General features: G+C 42.3%; 1 pseudogene; it reads left to right on the plus strand.

Moving 5' to 3' along the window:
- The first annotated feature begins 7350 nt into the window (after nucleotides 1-7350).
- Nucleotides 7351-7621, plus strand: LOC114429769 (histone H4-like; annotated as a pseudogene).
- The last annotated feature ends 406 nt before the right edge of the window (nucleotides 7622-8027 follow it).

Raw genomic sequence — 8027 nt, forward strand, 5'->3', positions numbered from 1 at the left:
TTTTATGCATCTTGGGGTGATACACATGTGTGCCAATTTTCATGAGCCTACTCAAAACAGGCCAGGGGGGCAGGAAGAAAAACCTATGAAAACACAAGATTTGGTGTAGCCAGTAGGTGGCGCTCTGTCAAAGCCTCAATATTGTTGTATAGATGTGTTTAGGGTCAGACTCTGATCATACATGTGACATTTGGTACAGATCGGACAGAAAACGAAGAAGTTATAGCGACTTCCTGTTTCCTCTGAAACGGTCAAACTTTGAGGCCACGCCCCGGCCACACCGTCAGACTTTTGTAAGAGTTTTGGAATGCGTCTATTCCCTATTGTGTCCTGAGTGGACACGGTGACTTTCAGCTCAATCCGATGAAGTATGTGAGGCGTGAAAAGTTTTGCAGCAGGGTCACACATCGCCAAAAATGGCCACAAACTTTCAAATGGCGGACTTCCTGTTGGGTTTGGAGGGGGGGTCCAAGAGACTTTTTTGTGCGTCTTGGGGTGATACATATGTGTGCCAATTTTCATAATCCTGTGTCAAACTGGCCAAAGGGGCTACGCGTTGGGGGCGCTATAGAGTCATTTTCCTATGTGCGTTTCAAACTTTTTCGGGCGAATGAATTTTTCTACCAAGTTTGGTGAGATTTTGGGCATGTTAAGGCCCCCAAAAATGCGATCTAAGGGGGGGAAAGAAAAAAAAATAAATAATAATAATCCTAAGGGTTTCAATAGGGCTCTTGCACCATTCGGTGCTCAGGCCCTAAAAATAATAATCCTAAGGGTTTCAATAGGGCTCTTGCACCATTCGGTGCTCGGGCCCTAATAACAAAATACATGATAAAACACATAAGAGATAGTGATAAAAGCCAAGGTGAGCTGCCTATTCAGTGTTAAAAGACAAGGAAAACAAATGAGTTTTGAGTCTGCTTTTAAACTCTTCTACAGATCGAGCAGATCTGCCTTGAAGAGGCAGACTGTTCCACAGCCATGGGCCTGCCACTGCTAAGGCTCTGTCACCTCGGGTGATGAGCCTGGTGCCGTTTCTGTGCTGAGCTTTAAAACCAGATTGAAATATTTTTGTGTGACAGGAATGGGAGTTTAGAGATTGGTCTAAACTCGAACTCGGTTCGGGAACACCTCTTTAAAGGTGAGGTAGAATGTGGTTTAGGACTGATACAAGATTGGATAAAAACTGTGATTTAGCAGCTTTAACAGCTTTCTGATATTCAGCGAGACTATTTCTTAGCATTTCGAGGGACACTTGCAGACAGCCTTTTTTTCCATCTCCTCTCTGCACGTGTGGTTTCATTCAGCCATGAGTCGAATGCTGGTTTGGGACTTTTACTTCTGAATGGAGCTATTTTGTCCAGAAAATCATAGCATATCGACAGCGATCCACTGGTTTACATTTAACTCACCAAGGTGGCTTGTGTGAAGAAGTGAGTCATTAAAAGCATCTGCGAATCGAGAGGCAGTCAGGTTGTTTAGCTGGGGTGCACAGTTTATCAAAAGCTTCGGGCAGTGTGACAGAGAACAGCACCGCAAAGTGATCCAAGATGCCAGTATCAGAGATTTCCTGTATGCTTATATTTAATCTAAATGACAACACAAGATCAAGTGTGTGTCCCTTCTCGTGCGTTGCTCCAACCACCGATTGACCAGATTAATCTTTGGCCAATTAGTTGGAATCGCAGCATATGTGGACATTAAAATCACAAGCTATTAAAAAGCGGTCGTAGTTCAGCGTTAACAGTCTTATTAAATTCTGGAATGCGATAGACTAAAGCGCACAGTGCTGGTGCATCAGCATTTAATACAAATGTCTGTAGTTCAAAGCTGGAGGATGGGTTTGTTACTACTTGGTGGCATAGATTTAAAAACAGAGGCTGGTCGTCCACCCCTGCCGGTGGTTCGTGGTGAGTTTAGGTACACACAATCTGGGGGTAAGAGCTCGGAGAATGGGGTGCACTCATGGACATGAAGCCAGGTTTCTGACAGAAACTGTTACATAAACTGTAAAGAAATCATTGAGGATGAAGGTGTTGTTAGCTGGCGATCAAACATTGAGGAGGCCAAAGTGGAGAGTCTGCTCCTCGCGGCCCAGTGCAGTACTGCACTCCAGCTTCCGGAGACATCCATGATCCACACCGCGGCTGCTCCTGTGATTCCTGAGCAGCAGCGCTACCTCCGGCAGGTGGCGTGTCGCCGTGTGCGGTCTGCTGGGGTATAGGGGTACAATCCACTGTAGGTCTGGCCATATGTCACATCTGCGAGGAATTATCCTGTTGGCAGACCTCCACTGCACTCATTTTTACCATTTTTACCATTTTTACCTCCATGCTTACCGCGTCTTCTCGGCCACATCCTCCGCCAGGTGGCCTGTGAGCGCCACAGGTATAGCGGTACTAACCCCAAGTGAGGGGGAAGGCTGGAGTTTTGATCTTCAAATTCATATTTGAACAGCGATGAGGTTTGCAGGTGAAGTATGGTAAGAGAAATGACCACTGGATGTGACTATTACTAGTAATTTTTGGCATGTGTGAGTCATAGAAGCGGAGCCCCGTTTTGATGGCATGGTTTTTAAGCAACATGAAAGCCATAACAGATAATATGATGTCACTGGAAGAAATAGGAAGAAAATATAATATAGATAAAAACTTAAACTTTAAACTTTTACAGCTTAGAAGCTTCATCAGAAAATGTCAGAATCATTGGTTGATTAGATCCTCGCTAAGCAATTTGGAAAGAATCATGTCTAAAAACAGCTTGAGCAAAGGTGCTATATCAGAGATATATAACCTGCTGGTGTCCAATTCAACTGAAAATTCTAGCCATAAAGGAATTGCATGGAGCCAAGACCTAGAAATGGATATTACACCAGAAGACTGTGAATTTGTGTGTGCCAAAGCTCATACCGAATCAATCAATATAAGTGTGTTGCCCCTAAGGCTTAATACTTAGCATACTTTTATTTTGAAAAGTATTTAATTTTGAAAGGACCAAGTTCATTCGGGTAACTTCCGGTTTCCTATATATTTCACCCCGACAGTGTGTAGGCGCATCGGGCCTCTGTGCGCAGACAGCAGCAGTGAATTGTAAACGCACAACCATGCATAGACAGAAATGACATGCTGCCGTGAAAATAAGATAAGTATCATGAATGTTGGATGGCTATATATTCTATGCTGATTTATTTTATTTCTACAGTGTTAAACAAGTAGAAATAAAACTCAGCAATGAAAAATGAATGAAACCGAAAACCATGACCTCAGAACCCTGACACAAACCGAACCGTGAATTTTGTGAACTGTTCCACCCCTGATACATACACTTTTCTGGTTTCCTGGCCTCTTAGTGTTTCAGTTAGAAGCGTGCACACTGTGAAGGGGTTATCAAGCTGCTACTGTTCTCACTGTACAGTGTTCATCTGTACATAGACAAACATTCACGTTATCAAGCATCAGGCAGTGATCCATGCATCAGGTGTTTTTTTAACCTGGTGTCAAAATGGGTGTGGGATCAGTAGTGTCAATGATAATATATTTGTTGTTATCTTAACAATGTGCAAGCTGACATTCAGAGTACAAAAACAATCCAAAGGGCCTAGTCCAAACATTTACTTTGTCATGCAGTACGCCAGCACACATGGGATTCAGACTTTTCCCCATAGCCCAAGGGTGTAGGTTTGCATATGGACCATGGGGACATGTCACAACATGGGAAGACAAAACAGTCTAATTCAACAGAGACAGAGCTGGTAACACAGCAAACAATCAGGTGATTTAAGGTGAAATACGAGTTTGAGATAAACTACAGTATACGCCCATAGTCAAAGTCAAGTAAATAAATTCTGTGTTTTTCTGTCAATATGGAGTGCTGTGTGTACATAAATGAACTTAAATGATTATAGCAAATGGCTGCAATATAAAGAAAGAGCAAAAGAATTCCGAATTCTTTCCGTACCCACTGTATAACTTTTTTATTGCACTTTTATGAAAGCCGCCAGTTTGTGTCGCTAACACAACAGGTGTTAAAAATGTCCTTGTCATAATTAGTTGGGATCTGTTCAGGAAAGCCACACAGGTAGGAGGCTGACATTTCTTTGAACTATACAGCTCAGTAGCACCCTTGTTGAAGTGTTGCCTTTTGTACTAAGTACACACTTAGTACACACTTGGTACTTTTACATTCTCAGGGAAGAGTGTGAAAGTCATATTTTAATAACAATTTGTATGAAATGCAACCTGTTTAGGTCCAGGACCAACAGGACAACCCTAAAACAGTGCCAGTGGCTGTATAGTCACAGATTTGCACAGAATGAAATTCCAGAAATCTTTAAAATAATTTATGAGATGTGGAAGGTTCAGAGGGTGGAATCCGAACCTTGCCCATCTCTGACAACCGTCAGTTTGAGATGAGTGAAGGCCTGCAGGAAATATTAACACACATGAACTATGATGAAGTGTCACATGTTCAGAATGATAAATGCATTCTGCAGTTTGGACAATATATTTTCAATTAACTAAAATATAAAGGGAACTATAATGAGGACTATATACGACAGACGATGAGCCAAGTTGTAGCTCAAAGTGTTACACCACTAAAGAAAGTGGAGTTCTTCATTCCTAAAACCTTCCCACATGTTATATCTGCAGTGAAGAAGGCAGCAGGATACGACCCCAAAACCAACACATATCAAACCCAAAGTCTTCAGCACTGAAGCTTGGCCACAGTCTAAAAAAGTATCCAGTATTGTTGAGAGTGATGCTAAGATGTTTGGTGATGATATCACAGCAGAATATGCCAAAAGCTACACAGCTATATATGACAGCAGATGGAGTGTTCATCTCCAGAGCACTAAGCACCTCTTAAGGAGGCCAAGCAGAATATGCCACAGGTGTTACCATTTACCCATGAGGTGAAGCTCTTGAACCCTTACATGGAAGACCAGCAACATGTTTCAGAGAGACTGCTATCAAACACAACACCAGTTGTGTCCAGACTAACCTTGAGACCTTGGAGGAACTAATAAAACAAACAGAATTCTAGACAGGGAAGACACAGGAACCACTGATGAGACACCCCTAGTTCAGGAAGAAAATGATGAACACAACCATAACAAGAGGCACTAACTGCCACTTGGAGAGATGGTTTGGATCATAAAACATTCTGTTCTGAAAAAGCAGAGGCATGGAGGCCAGCGGCATTTGTCAGAGAGATTGGTATGGGTCTTTACAGGGAAGACACAGGGAGCACATCATGTGTTATAATACAGATGTAACATACCAGGAGGGCTGGGCAAAGCCAGAAAGAGCAAACCCCTGTACTGGCAGCCACTTTGATCAAAAGGACAAAAGAAATTAGGATACTGACAAGGACAAGAGCAAAGACCACACAAGGGAAGCATCAGTCTGCGTTTGTAAAAATTCCATCCATCCATCCATCTTCAACCGCTTATCCGGGGCCGGGTCGCGGGGGCAGCAGTCTAAGCAGGGACACCCAGACTTCCCTCTCACCAGACACTTCCTCCTTCCTTTTTCATGTGTTTTATATATATGTGTAATATATTTTACTCTGTGATATCTTGAACTGGTTGAGCCATGGTGATATTACGAGTAATATGTGCAAGCTCATATAAACAAACCCCCCAATGAAAGAAGGGAATATTCTCCTCCCAATGTTCACGCACGTTATAAATAAATATCACATGTCTTGTGTGTTCTTTTGAGATATAAGAATGGAGGTCACTCAAGCTCAGTGTCAGGATCCGTCTCTGAGCCAGGTCTTATTTTGAAAGTTTTTGTTATTTCCTGTTTTATTTTGTGAGCATTGACTTCCCTCTCGTTTCAGGTGTGTTGTCTTCCTCTCCCTTGTGTGCCCCCTCCTCCCGATGATCACCCCCTCTGCCCTAATGTGTCTCACCTGTGTCTCATTGTCTTCCATTCCCTGGTGTACAGTGCATCCGAAAGTATCGCAGCGCTTCACTTTTTCCACATTTTGTCATGTTACAGCCTCATTCCAAATTGTATTAAATTAATCTGTTACACTAAAACACAGGCATCAGTACCGTTACCTTAGCCTAGTGTAGTCATAGTTCAAGCTATCCAACTAGCATGTCATCAGCAACGGTGGACAAAGTAACACAAGTTCTCTGTCCAAGTCCAGCAGTGGGAGTTTGACACACGTGTCTGTGTGTTTGACACACGTGTCTGTGTGTGTACGTGCATCGTGCCTCTGTGCGCAGACAGCAGCCGTAAATTATAAACTTTTCCAAGAGTTTAAATCGAAGCAGCTGGACTCAAGGAGTTTGATGCAAGCTTCTGTTACTGTATCCTCTTCTTTGAAAATGTGTATAGTATATACATAATACTTTAGCATAACTTTCAACAAACAAGATTTTTTTCCCATTTTCGCTGAGTGCCATTTTGATTAACACAGAGCTGGAGGCATACAGTCTAATACTTACACATCTGAGCAAATCTCCCAAGTGTCCCCTTTAAGATGACACCACAATGATTCAGATACACCGTGTGGTTGCTGACATATAATCTATTAATTGTAGGCATGTCATTTTCAAGCTCTGGCCTTAAAAACAGGCTTGGGGTGGAAATAGAATATCTGACAGTTTCATAAGGGGTTCTGTGCTTTGAAATTAAGCTGCTATGGAAACATGCTCAGGTGCACATAGGTAACATGCTGATGTTCAGTGCTGCCTGAAGTAGAACCCGATAAAACAAAATGAAACAGAAACATTTCACTTTGTTTAGGAACAATATTTCATATCTGTGAATGTCAAATGCACATGAACTCTAAGGATTGACAGTTTATTTGAAGGCCACATTAGAATCCAGGTCTTTTCAGTCAATGCAAGATCAGGGAGTGCCCTGTTTTACTTCAACAACAGTGATCTGTCCGTACAGCAGCTGTCAGGCAGAGCAGCTGCAGTTCAAGCTGCTGTTTACAGAGAGAAGCAAGAAAACAACAGTCAGCATCATCTTCCATAAAAACACATGACAATAACATGTGAGACAGAGAGTTTATGATCAGTGCTCCCCCTGCTGGTTAGGACATATGATGACATTTTAAATGTACCAGTCAAAAGTCACTCAGTGGTTTGTCTTTGTTTTTATGACTTTCTACATTGTAGATTCATCCTGAAGACATCAGAGCTATGAAGGAACCACCTCGTTGAAGTTGTACCCTGGATCATTTGTCAATTTAAAACATGCACATTTATTTCATGGCAGCAGCGAGCTTAATATTTCATATCCTCAACAACAGGGGGAAATGATAAATAGACCATAAATACTACTAAAAGTGCGTCCTCACTGTCGAGAAAAGCACTTAACAACAAAGATGAGTGGACGTGGTAAAGGAGGAAAGGGGTTGTGAAGAGGAGGCGCTAAGCGCCACCGTATAGTCCTCCGTGATAACATCCAGGGAATCACCAAGCCCGCTATCCGCCGTCTGGCTCGCCACATCTCTGGTCTGATCTACGAGGAGACCCGCAGTGTGTTGAAGGTCTTCCTGGAGAACATGATCCGTGACGCCGTCACCTGTGACCGCCATGGATGTGGTGTATGCTCTGAAGAGGCAGAGACGCACTCTGTACGGCTTCGGTGGTTAAAGCGCAACATCCTGGTTCCAACAAACAAAGGTCCCTCTAAGGACCGCACACACCATCAGTAAAGAGCTGAGTCCAGAAACGGATCTAATAATTATTTATATTTATCAAAATATCCATCCTTTTTATATTTTTTTATTCAGATAACAATAAAATAACAAAAAGTAAAATAATTAACTTATTTAATAATACCCTGTGTTCATGTGACGCCCACTAATGTGTGGTCACAGGTGGGGTATTATTATTATTTTTTATTATTATTTTAAGGCATACTTCTGTTTTCTGATTGTGATTTAAAATAATAGTTAAGGTTTCTGTGATCTGTAAACACAAGCCTGTTGTGCACTGTTTGAGCAGTAGGAGGAGACATGGAGATGGAGAGAGATAGAATTACGAGATGGGCCCAGTG

The sequence above is a fragment of the Parambassis ranga genome, unplaced genomic scaffold, assembly GCF_900634625.1.
Source record: "Parambassis ranga unplaced genomic scaffold, fParRan2.1 scaffold_21_arrow_ctg1, whole genome shotgun sequence".
Taxonomy (NCBI): Eukaryota; Metazoa; Chordata; class Actinopteri; family Ambassidae; genus Parambassis; species Parambassis ranga.